Genomic DNA, 13,811 nt, shown 5'->3' with positions numbered 1-13,811 from the left:
TGCAACAAAGGGGGTTTTTAGAATATTGGTATTGAAGCCCAAAGCGAAGGAAAAAGAGAGAAAGCGCATACGTGTTTTTATGCACTTTATGCGTGCAATTTGACGACGATGCACAGTGTAGGTATCGCAGAAAATTAAACTGTAAATATATGATTGGCTTTAGTTATTTAAATTATAAATTATCAAATAATCAAGTTTAATAAGTGTACATTATTTTATGGTTTATTATAACATGTTATATTATTCAACTTTTTAACTATAGAGAAAGACAAATATGTATATGTTATATATGTTAAAGTTGCGACAAATATTTGGTGAGTTACATCGAACATTTGGCAATTATTTGATATCCCTTTTCTTCGATAATTTTTTATTGCATTACTTTTTTCTCTTGAAATTCTTCAATACTTAGGGTGCGTTCGGAATGAACGTCCGGCTCAGATGTCGTTTTCTCTTTGTTGTTTATCGAATGTTAAACAAGGATAGAATAATGTCTGGGTGCACCTAGACGTTCATTCCGAACGCAACCTTACATTTTTATCCGAGTCAAATATTTGCTGAATATTCAGCTATTCGATTCATGACTGTTGAATATTCGATATTTGTTAAGTATAGAATGTTGCTATTTGTTACATCTCTACCTGCTATTTTTACTTAAAATTATTATTATTATTGTTATTTTGTTTCTTTTTTAAACATTGCCTTAAAACAGAATATCAAATAGTTGCCGAATAAATAATCGTCGAAACTCTAAAATATACCGTTTCTTTGGAATAAGTATACTTTTATAAATAATGTTATTAAATAAGACCCACATACGTTTATTGTTATGGCAATTGTCATTTGTATACTATGTAAGTGGCTTACAAGAGAAGACAACAATTTTCAATGACGCTTTTCAGTAGTTAAAATTTCCTTTAAATAGCCAAGAAATTCCTAAAGTTAAAAAATTAATTTTAGAATTAATTAAAGATAATTGTAATGTAAGAGTAAAACAGATCCTAAAAAATTTTGTTTTTTAATAATAATCATTTTAAAAATTATTTAGAAAATAATGTTTAATTTCTTTGTTAATTTCAATGTATCTTTAATTCGAGCCTTATTAAAAACACAATCATTTACTAAGGTCCAATGTCGGAGTTTAAAGAAAAATTTTTTATGTTTATTTAAAAATGTTCTATATGGAAGAGAGATAATTTTATATTGGTGAATGATTGACATAAACGTTTTGTTATCATTTAGTTCAAACATATATCTTTATAGAATTGATAAAAAGTAAAATAAGTTAAGTTAGTCTTATTTGGCTTAGGTATCTTATTTGAACAGAATACTTTACCAATAAAAAAAAAACAGAAACAAAGCAATACGATAGAACTGTATATTTAATTTAAGCATCAAGATATAGCAAGGAATAACATCTTATTCTCACTACGACCATCACGATCGTTGATACGACACATTTCCACAATTATGAAATCATCAATTATGAAATCATATGAAATAGTAGCACAAGTATTATACTTGCTAATAGATTGCTGATATACAAGTTGAAGAAAGAATGACAACTTCAGTTCTTATAAAATTGAAGTCTTAACCTAGTTGTAAGCTTAAAAAAAATGGATTTTGAGGTTTTGATATTTCCTTAAAATATATATTTTTTTAAATATTCTCTGTAAATTTCAACTAGACAGACAAAATTTAATGAAGTTATGCAATCTTAGACCAGCGAAACTTCGGAGAAAGTGTATAACGTCGAATACATTGAGTCCCACAAGTAGTCGAGTCCCAAAAGTAGGCCGCTACGAATGTGTGAGTGTAGTATGTTTTATATCAGTACACTTTATACTTGTGCTAGTAAATTCTTAATGCTATACAAAATCGTAAAAGAGAAACGACCTATTGGTTCTATCAGAAGACCGACAGATACAGTGAATAGTATAGCATTAGCAGTCGAGCAGTGCACACGAAAATTTTAACGCAATATTTCATTTTGTGATCTCTAGTTTTGTTTATCATTACGAGTTGTACATTTGGAAAAGGATCTAGAGATTTTTTCAAATCTCTAGATCCTTTAACCTGCGGAAATCGAGGGCAATAGAAAAAAAGTTTGGAAATTTGAAACAATTATAATGTGATAAAGAAAGTTCTAGTGCATCGGCAAAAAAAAAAATAAAAATGCAAGAGAACTTAATTATACCAGAAGATTATTGCATAGAACATAAATATTAAATTTTATATTACTCAAAATAACAACGAAAGTTTGAATCAATTAAATTGGAAAATAAACCCTAAAATCATTCCAAGCGGCAATAAAACCGTAGAAACAGTGGCTTATATTGTCCCCGATATATTTAATGAAGGTAATGATGTACTTCTTAAAATGTTTCAAGTTATTGTATTGAGTGAGTAATAGTCCGAATGCTCGCAGATACTTTGAAAAAGAAATTGTTACGCGCTTCAAAATTTTGGACCTCGGCGTATAGCAGAGAACTCAAGATGCAAGGGCACTTTGACGACATATTCAAATTCAAAGTTTGAAAACTGTAAGTGATTTGGAAGACTCACTCTATGATCCTGGAATAGACAAATTTGTGTAAGTTACAAAATTTGCATTTTATTTAATTGCTTTCTTAAAACATTAATAACATTTTTCTCAAAATTGTATTTTCAAAATTGGTAACAAAAATATTTTGAGAAACGTTGAATTCATTAAAATAAAATATTATATTGTAGTTTTAAAAACACGTTTATAGTATAACTTTAAAGGAAAAAGATCCATTTTTTTTTTAATATTTTAGTGGAATTTTTAGATTTTTTTCTCGGGAGGTAGAAAAATTTATTGGAAAAATTCAAAAATGTTTTGCCTCATCAGTATGAAAGTTATCTATTTTACGATATGATTTCTTAATTTTAGTTCACTCACACATATTTTTAAATCTGTAGTTTGCCAATACCGCCATCCGTGAGATAGTTCGACTTCTTGTCTTGTCTTGTCACTTACATTTTAATCAATATTTTAAAGCTGTCTAGTAAACATCAAAAGTATATAGTTTAACCATGTTCACTAGATAATAGCAGATCGAGAGAAGGATTTGATATAATTAAATTTATAACAATGTACAGGAAAAAGTATATTATAAAACGAGATTACACTTCAGAAGTTTCCGGATTAGGATGTAACAAACTAAAGTTAAAAATTTATGTTAATCAGGCATATTATTAAAAAATGGTACGTATAAAATTAGATTATCGTTAATTTCTGTCGTTGAAGTATTTTCTTTCTGTTTATGATAATGTACGAGGGAAACAAAAAACAATAAGATATAAAAACAGAATTAATGTATTTTTTAAATAAAATAAAACGTATGCTTCTTGGTGATAGCTAATATTCAAAATTACTCACAAAATAATCAACATGAATATTAATTTAAAGTCTCTGAACTAGTTGTTAGGATTATATTTGTTTTTACAACCGTTTGTTTAACAATTAAACCTCAAATAACGTAATATTCCAAATAAAAACAGAAAAATTAGCTCAATATTAATTCTCGCGCATATATAATGTGTCTTGTTTTAATAATACTGTAAAGTTAGATAAAATGTCAATTACATAACACACGAAAACAGCAGTTTTTCACAAAAACCAATTTTTTCAAAAAAAACGGGAATTTTTTTGGTATTCTTCCAGCGATTTGAAACAAGCGATTTGAAACAAGCAATTTTTATTTAATTATATGTAAATTTTTTTAATACTAAAAAATCTAGTATGCAATTGTGGCCTTTTTTCTTTTGACCTATTTTTTTATCGATGAAGAACAAGCGATTTTTGGTTGAAAAATTATACCTTCAATTTTAAACGTTCGCAATTTACTTGCAAACTCTGTAAACTTATATGTTAATTAAATTTGTACGGTTCTTTTATTTCAGATGATCGGCTTAAAGCTAGATTGCAAAACGCTTCTAACAAAAATTGTTTCTAAGAGATTGTTCATGTCTTTTTATTTATCGATAATGTAACATAAAAAAATTATTGAATTATTTGTAACATACATATATTAGAATGCATTAACGATTCTTTCAAAAGGTCTTATAGTATTATAAAAAAAAAATAGTTTTTTTGGCCTTATCTTCAGCGATCAAACCTAGAATTCTGAGAGCAGCAGTCATCGTCTTAATGCCGGACGATACGTTACTGACTCTTTTATTTTTTTATTTTATACATAAGGTAAGTCGGGGGAAAGGTTTTAGTTGAGCGAAGAAGTCACTTTGTGTATAATTCCTCCACAAATTAGTGATTAGCTAATCTGATCGTGCATAAATGTGCACTAAATTGTTACGAAACTTTGACTATAAAGGAAAATTCCATATTAAGAATCAGTAAATATTTATGAGAATAAGGAAAGATAAGTTAAGAATAAGGAAAGATAAGAAATATTGTCCTTACAATATATTTAATAACGTAATAACTAAGTTCTGTGGTACGATAGTTACTTTAAAATCAGGTAACTGTTATATAGTTTCGAGCTATGCTTCTTTACAGTCACATGGTTAGCACAAATTATATTTTTTGAAGTCGTTATATGCGTACAAGCTGCAGTGACATCTTTTCCTAACATTTGAGGGTAAGATGCCAATTTAAGTAAAACGTGAGTATTTAAGCTTGACAGCTTCATAAACATGGTTTAAAAAATTGCAATTTTGAGCACTTTATATAATTCTAAACATTTTAAATTTGTAAAATGCTGTTTAAACATATAAAAGTATCAAAGTGTTAGAAGTTAATCCATTAATTGCCTATTTACATTTTAACACTTATTTTTGTGTTTTTATAATTTAAACTTGATTATCTGCTCTATATAAGTAAAACATGCAAGTTTCTATTACGTCATACTATTTAAATAGTTGTAACATTTGCCTTCATAAGATGTGGCATCTTACCAGTATAGTACGCAGAAAATGCCAGTTTTACAGTACTTAAATAATTTTTTTTCTCAAACATTTGGAATGTCAAAATTTTAATTACTTTGTACGAATAAATAAAGATCTCAAGAATACTATATTAATTTTTCATTGCTTAATTTCGTAACATAATGAAGTTATTCCAGAAGAAAGGCTCAAGTGTGGCATCTTCCCTCGACTTACCTTATATATTTTTTTGCAAGAATGCCTGAATTTTGCAACTTACACTTTACTGCATTAAAAGTTTGAATGAATAATACACCATAAAATTTTATTAAAATCGGTGAAACCCGATTACTGGATTCTTCTTAGAAGTGCGAATCAAAGAGTAAATTCATAAAATGGTTTAACTGTAACGAGTTTGGACACAAGACTCCTAAATACAAGAAAGAGAAAACAAAAAGGAAGAAAGATGAAGAACAAGTAACATCAAAGAAGACTGAACCTATGAACAGTTATGATTCATGTAAAAATGTACATAAGACGATTGAGATTTTGAAGGATAAACTGAATGCTTTAGTGGACACGGGGTGTTGCGGTTCAATATTAACAAGAAAACCTATATAAAAATTAATCACCGGAATTTTAAAAAACTAAGCTACGCTTTTCGGGAAGAAACGAGGTAAAGCCTATGGGATATTTTGAAGATATAATTTCTGTTGACGACAAATCTTTGAAGTAAATATCTATATAGTATTGAATGACGTCTTGATAACGGAAGTTAAATTCAATATTATGCAAAATAGTATTGTCATCAAGAAGTTACACGAAGGTACTACTGTCACTGCCTAATTACGTCACAGAAGAAGGTAAGCCGAGCACTGTGAATATTACATGCATACAGAAGAAGCAAGAAATGGAGAATTTTCTGGAAGATTATTAACTACAGAAGATAAAGAGTGCTAATATTGAAATAACGATAACAGTCAGTTATAATCAAAAGGTTGTAGTAGGACCAAGACTGTTGTTTCTAGAAAGAAATTATAGAAGAGCAAGTAGAGCAATGGATCAAGGAAAAAATAATAGAATGGTACAAAACTTGTATGGCACAAAACTTGTTTATCCCAGTGAAATATACAACATTGAAAGAATTTATAGAAAAATTAGAACTGCAGAAAAGTATATTTGAAAGTCCTAGCTGTATCATTTCTGATCAAGAGAGAGTATTCACATCCAACGACTTTAAAAACTATTACCATTAAAAAGATATTAAACACTCATGAAGATCACTCGTGAAGACCATTGTCAATTTACCAAGATCTAATGGTTAAATTAAAATCCCAGTTGTATCATTTCCGACCAAGGGACAGTATTCATTGCCAACGATTTTGAAGACTACTGCCGTTAGGAAGATATTAAACATATAAAGATCATTGTTGATTTACCAAGAGCTAATGGTTACATTAAAATCCCAGCTGTATCATTTCCGATCGAGGGACAGTTTTCACTTCAAACAACTTCAAAAACTACTATCATTAGAAAGATATTTAACACGTGAAGATCATTGTCAATTTACTAAGAGCTAATGGTCAAATTAAAATCTCAACTGTATCATTTCCGATCAAGAGACAGTATTTATTTCCAGCAATTTCGAAGACTACTTCCGTTAGGAAGATATTAAATACCTAAAGATCATTGTCAATTTACCAAGAGCTAATGGTCAAATTAAAATCCCAGCTGCATCATCGAGAGACAGTATTCACTTCCAACAAATTTGAAGACTACTGCCGTTAGGAAGATATTAAACATATGAAGATCATTGTCGATTTACCAAGAGCTAATAGTTAAATTAAAATCCCAGCTGTATCATTTCCAATCGAGGGACAGTTTTCACTTCAAACAACTTTGAAGACTACTTCCGTTAGGAAGATATTAAACACATGAAGATCATTATTGATTTATCACAAGCTAATAGTCAAATTAAAATCCCAACTGTATCATTTCCGATCGAGGGACAGTATTCACTTCCAACGACTTTGAAAACTACTATCATTAGAAGGATATTTAACACGTAAAGATCATTGTTGATTTACCAAGAGCTAATGGTCAAATTAAAATCCCAGATGCATCATCGAGAGACAGTATTCACTTCCAACAAATTTGAAGACTACTGCCGTTAGGAAGATATTAAACATATGAAGATCATTGTCGATTTACCAAGAGCTAATAGTTAAATTAAAATCCCAGCTGTATCATTTCCAATCGAGGGACAGTTTTCACTTCAAATAACTTCGAAGACTACTTCCGTTAGAAAGATATTAAACACATGAAGATCATTATTGATTTATCACAAGCTAATGGTCAAATTAAAATCCCATCTGTATCATTTCCGATCGAGACAGTATTCATTTCCAGCGATTTCGAAGACTACTTCCGTTAGGAAAACATTAAACACATGAAAATCATCGTCGGTTTACCAAGAGTTAATGGTCAAATTGAGATGGTAAATCGCAACATACATATTAAATATTATATTTTGATGCGGTGTATATATTTGTGTTTTACAATTATTTGGGATTAATAATGTTTTTCATAAATCTTTGTAACGTTCTGAAGCATTAAGCATTTTCAAAAGTTTTAATTGCTTAGAAAGCTGTTTCATAGCCATTGTCTGGAACGACATTCTTGACCGTTTTAATGCAGTAAATAAACAATTACAATCTGTAAATGCAGACCTTTCTACCGTAGTTGAACTGTACTAATCATTAATTGAATTTATCAATATAATGCGTATAAATTTCAGTCTTTACAAAAAGAAAACCATTGAGAAATGTGGAAGGAAAGAGTATGATCGCGATATCTCCCGACGTCGAAAACAAAAAATACCTTACAATTGTGAGCAGAATGATAATGATGAAAATCCATTGTCTGGTAGTGATGATATGCGTATCAATGTGTTTTACGTAATTTTAGATGCACTTCTGACCGATTTGAATAAACGAAGCGTCTGTTACACCAATTTAAATAATAAATTCGGTTTTTTAACAAACTTATATACATTAAGTCCAGAAATAATTACAGAAAAGCTCTTAATTTGCAATCCAGTTATCCCGACGATCTAGAAGATTAGATGTTGAATGTCAGCATCTTGCTGCACATTTGCGCACACTAAATGTAAAAGAATTATCTGCGTTTGAATTATGTAAAATACTCCATCAACAAGAGTTTCTTATTCTGTATCCGAATGTAAATATCGCACTCCAAATTTTACTTTGCATGATAGTCTCAAATTGTTCAGGTAAAAGATCCTTTTCTGTACTGCGGCGAGTAAAAAATTAAGAACTATTCAAAGCAATGACCGCTTAAATACCTTAGCATTGTTATATATTGAAGCAGAGTTTAATTACGAGATAGATTATAATTCTAATATCAACAAGTTTGCTATTAAAAAAGCACGTAAAGTTCATTTACAATAAATAAGTATTGTTATATATAATTGTATAATTTTGCAACATGTTACTATATTATTAAAATATTTTAATAAAACTGAACAAATTGAAAATTTAAATTACATAGTTTTATTTATACGCGATCTACATGTTTTAACATTTTAACATTTATAATTATAATTGATCCTTGCAATTTTTTACATAAAATAATGTGAGAAGAAAGCAAAATCTGCAGAATATAAAATTTGATTAATTTAGGTTACACTTGAGACTTAAATAAGGACGGCAAAGATTTAATAGAGATATCTAAGGGCGGCATAAGTCTTAATTCGGCTCTGTACTAATATTAAAAGGACTCTGACGAAGTCATCAAGCAACACTTGAAAAATGAAGACTACCGCATGCGCAACAACTTAGTTTATTCAAGTAAAGCCTATGACTTATATTAGTAAAGCCAAAATCAATGCAAGCCAATCATAAGACGTGCTCATGAGAAAAGCCATTTCGCATTCAAGAAGTTTGAAGAAAATCTCAAACAAGAGATTTACATTCTTAATCTACGTAAAAATGTTGAAAAGTATATCTATAACTGCTTAATATGTATTCTCGTCAATAAGAAAACTATGAAAAGGAAGGTTTTTTTGCATCCACTGACTAAAACAATACTACTCCATGTATTTACATATTAATCATTTAGGCTCTCTTTAGTCTACGAGCAAAAGTTATAAGCACATTCTGGCAGTAATCGATGCCTTTACAAAATTTGTATGGCTCATCCAGTAAGTAAATAACCTTAAAACAATTTATAAAAAAATTAGAACTGCAAAAAAGTGTATTTGAAAATCCCAGTTGTATGATTTTTAATCGAGGGACAGTATTCCCTTCTATGCATTCGAAGACTACTGCCGTTAGGAAGATATTAAACACATGAAGATCATCGTCGATTTACCAAGAGCTAATGGTTAAATTAAAATCCTAACTGTATTATTTCCGATTGAGAGACATTATTCATTTCCAGCGATTTTGAAGACTACTTCCGTTAGGAAGACAAACACATAAAAATCATCGTCGATTTACCAAGAACTACTGTTTAAATTGAGAAGGTAAATTGCATCATTCATATTAAATATTATATGTTTATGCAGTGTGTATATTTGTGTTTTACGATTATTTGGGATTAATAAAGCTTTTCATGAATCTTTGTAAGAAGTTCTAACAATTTTCATTTACTTTTCCTTGTCGGTTATGAACATATTAGTAATTAACGGAAAGTCATATTTTGATATATTGATCAAGCATTTCTTAATTCGAATGTAATTTGTATTTAAATCAATATAATTTATATGTAACAAAAAAAAATATATATATATTTGTGTATATATGTGTGTGCAGGTTCACTTAATATGGACCATGGAACTTGTTTCGAACTTTAAATCAATGAAGCATCATTGGACTGCAAATAACCATGCTTCCAATCTGACGGAGTGAGACGTACGAGTAAACAGGCTCCTTCGACGTATTATTATTTGCTTCGTATCGATAAGAAATATAAAGCAATTTTACAAATTAATCAACGCATATATAAAAAGTCTTAGAATACCGAAGAAGAATATTTGAATTAGCGTACAATTTTGACAACAAATTGTTTTCCAAAAATTTCTCACAATTTCTTCTTGAATCTAATAATATTTTTACATAAGGAGCGTGCTTCTTAATTATTTTGCGGCTATGAATTAAATATTACAAATTATCGTGCAGCTGTAACTTGAATATAACGACGTATTTCTTCTTGTACGTTTCACTATATCTGCATCTGTATTAAAGCTGCAAAAATTTGAATAATGTTCAGATAAATTATGTTAATTTAATATTTATTTAATAAAATTACGTTGTAAATTATTTAAGTAATTGCAATGTTAGTATTAGAAAACAGAGTATGCCAATTTGTTAATTTGTTTCCTGACTAACCACTCCTACAAGAAATCGAAAATTATTGATCATTCAGAAAGTAATCGGAAAAATGGTATAATCTGTGAGTGATAACACCTAATTATTTGGAGGATATGCAAATAAGTTGTACTTTTTTTCAATAAATAAGCATCTATGTACGATTAAACTGAGAATAGTATCTAATCAATTTATTTTTTCATAAAGTACCAACAGTTATGACCTGTTCGTTAGAGCTAATTACGATTCATTGAAAATAAAATCATTAGATTATTTAGAAACAAATGTGAAAGAAATATTTGCTTATCACTCTCTAAACGTATGATTCATTTATTCCTAAAGATTAGAATCATTTTTGCGATTATGTACTGACTGACCCATATATTGTATTGTGATAAGTTTACAAGAACGATAAATAGAATAAGATAAATGTATGAATTAATAAGATTTTAATATGTTTCAATTAATAAGATATTGTAGCATGAAAATCATTGAGTATTACGTATATTGTTTTAATATGTATTATTTTATTTTATAGAACAATAGTCATTATTCCCAATTATTATTGTATGTTAATATTATATATGTTTAATAGTATGTATAAAATTGCTCATTTTATTACTGTCATACCTACATTCATTTATATCTAATTATATGTGTATGCGAAAATATTATACTTAATAATTATATGTTTTTGTTTTTATTATAGTTATAAAAGAAAACATTTACTTATATAAATAATTAAATGTTGATACTAAAATATATTGAAAAATATTTATATTATCACTACAAATATTATTAAAATATTTTAAGAAGTATGTTTTTAGTAATATTTCTGTACCTATTAAAAAATTAGTACGGTTTTTAAACGGCAATTAAATTGTTACTTGATACTATTCAAAACATTTTAAATAATAAAATCGTATTTAAAAAAAAAAGTGAGTTATTCATCTAATCCTTAATCAACTATATATCCTTAATGAAAAATATTAAACGATTTGCAACGTATACACTAAGATATATTCGAGTGGTTTGTAATAAATTTAAATTTTTATTAAAACGTTTAGAAAAATTAATTGCTTTTAACCTATCTGTATTTGGAAAAAGCTTAATATTTGAACTTATTTTACATGCAATTATGCTTTTGAATACCTCTCATATCTTTTGAGAAACACATGTACTGCAAATGATAATAATTCTGATTACAACTATAATTACAATTTTTAAATTAATAAATAATGTTTAAATTAATAGTTATACTGAGAAAAAAATTACTGAAAAAAAGTTTCCTTAATTTTAGTAAACAATGTATTTGAATAATACTGTAAATGCATTTTTTAAAATAAGTAATTGTATTTACTAAAACAAAAAATATAATTTTCCTTTTAATAAATTATTTGCTAATTATCAAATATATTTTATGTAATACAGTCAACGTTTTTTAAAATATAAATTTTATTTTCTATACATCAATATTTTTCCAATTAATTTAAAAAAGTAATTCTTCTATTCAATAAATAGAATAAATTATTCACATATAATTATAAGAAATGTATTGTTTAATATAGTCAACATTTATTAAAATGTAAATTTTATTTTTTTGTAATTTAGCGATTTTCTATTAATATTCATGTAATTTATAAAAATAATGTTTCTATTAATTAATCATTCATAATTTGTGGAAAGTATTTTGTACCATATAGTAAATGTTTACTTATGGTCTTAAAATTATTATTTATTAAAGGTTATAAAAGTTGTATCAGACAAGGCATAAGCACATGATAAATCTATTTGAAATTGTATAGACATTTAAATTATGTGATTTAATTTTATTTATTGTCTTGAAAAAACACACTAGTAAAATTCAAACCCGGAAACTTTAGATTATAAATCTTCTGCAAATATATTATGCCATTTCTTCAACTAAGAGATGTGTTATATTTTGTATACATTTATGGTTCACAGCACATTTATTATTACAAATAAAAAATTATTTTGAAATATCAATATAAATAAAAGTTATTTTACTTAATTTTATATGATTTCATTTGATTGTAAATAATTTTATCTAAAAAAATGTTTCGTCATTTCATATGTAATTATGAGATTTCTTGTGATTAAAAATGATTTTATTTGACTAGAAGCACTCTTATTTGCTAATTTCTTTCAAGTAAAATTAGATTAAGGGCAAATTACGCAGAAAATAGATATATTCAAGACTTTATTGGGATTCATTATGATTGGTAAAGAATTCTACTAATAAAAATTTTTGATGATCATTTTTTTAAAGACAATATAAAAAATTGATTACAAAAACCAAAGGTTTGTACTGATTCCATCAAATTTTATGATGGTCATACATGGTTTTATTATAAACTTTATAATAATTTGACATGATTTCGAATGATAACGCAAAAGTTCAAAATGATTTCTTTGGATTTACATATGATTTCTAGTAATTTTATTATAACTTCTGATGATTTCATCTGACTTTATGATTACATTTAATCGCAAAATGATTATATGAGGATTTCGTAAAAATTTTATAATGATTTCAGAGACACTGTCCCACTATTACATTAAGAGGTTAGTGCCTAGAGCTATACGAAATCGAAAGTGTAGTCATGATGTAAGAAGAAAGGTGAAACGTCGTGCATCGTCAGCAACTCGATATGCAGCTTAATGTGCGATGAGCCAATAAAATTTGGGTATAAATACCACGTTACCCAATTAAGAATGTAGCACTAGTGAAATCCTGCATTTGGATATAATTATGATTCATTGAGACATAAGATCTTCTACGCATCTACCTTGCCTCACCTTTCTTTTTACATCAAGGATATAGTGATCTTTTGGTCTTCACGACAGATACAGTGAGCAGTATAGCATCAGCAGTCAAGCAGTGCACTCGAAAATTTTAACGCAGCATTTTATTTTGTGATCTCTTGTTAGTTATCATTACGGATTGCAGCTCTAGAAAAGAATCTAAAGATTGCGGAAATCGAGGGCAATAGAAGAAAAGTCTGTGACTTCGAAACAATTATAATGTGATGAAGAAAGTTCTAGTGCATCAACAAAAAAATAAAATGCAAGAAGACGTAATTATACAGAAGATTATTGTATAGAATATAGATATTAAATTTTATATTACTCAAAATAACAACAAAAGCTTATATCAACTAAATTGGAAAATTAGCCCTAAAATCATTTCAAATGGCAATAAAACCGTAGAAACAGTTGCTTATATCGTCGCCGGTATAATTAACAAAGGTAATGCTGTGTACTTCTGAAAATGTTTCAATGTTATTGTATTGAATGAGTAATAGCTTGAATGCTCGCAGGTACGTTGAAAAAGAAATCGTTACGCGCATCAAAATTTCGGATTTCGGCGTAGCAGAAAACTCAAGATGCACGAGCACTTTGACGACATGTTCAAATTAAAAGTTTGGAAACTGTAGGTGATTTGGAAAACCAGCTATATGTTCCTGGAGTAGACAAATTCGTGTAAGTTACAAA

General features: G+C 27.9%; 1 long non-coding RNA gene across 1 annotated transcript; it reads left to right on the top strand.

The window, feature by feature from the left end:
- The first annotated feature begins 1,849 nt into the window (after positions 1-1,849).
- On the top strand, positions 1,850-8,403 carry LOC120358504. Its single transcript, XR_005575444.1, has 3 exons — positions 1,850-2,360; positions 2,429-2,593; positions 3,928-8,403. It is a non-coding gene; the product is annotated as an uncharacterized LOC120358504 (long non-coding RNA).
- The last annotated feature ends 5,408 nt before the right edge of the window (positions 8,404-13,811 follow it).

This window comes from Solenopsis invicta, chromosome 8, assembly GCF_016802725.1.
Source record: "Solenopsis invicta isolate M01_SB chromosome 8, UNIL_Sinv_3.0, whole genome shotgun sequence".
Classification (NCBI taxonomy): domain Eukaryota; kingdom Metazoa; phylum Arthropoda; class Insecta; order Hymenoptera; family Formicidae; genus Solenopsis; species Solenopsis invicta.
This window is presented reverse-complemented; position numbering and strand designations above follow the sequence as displayed.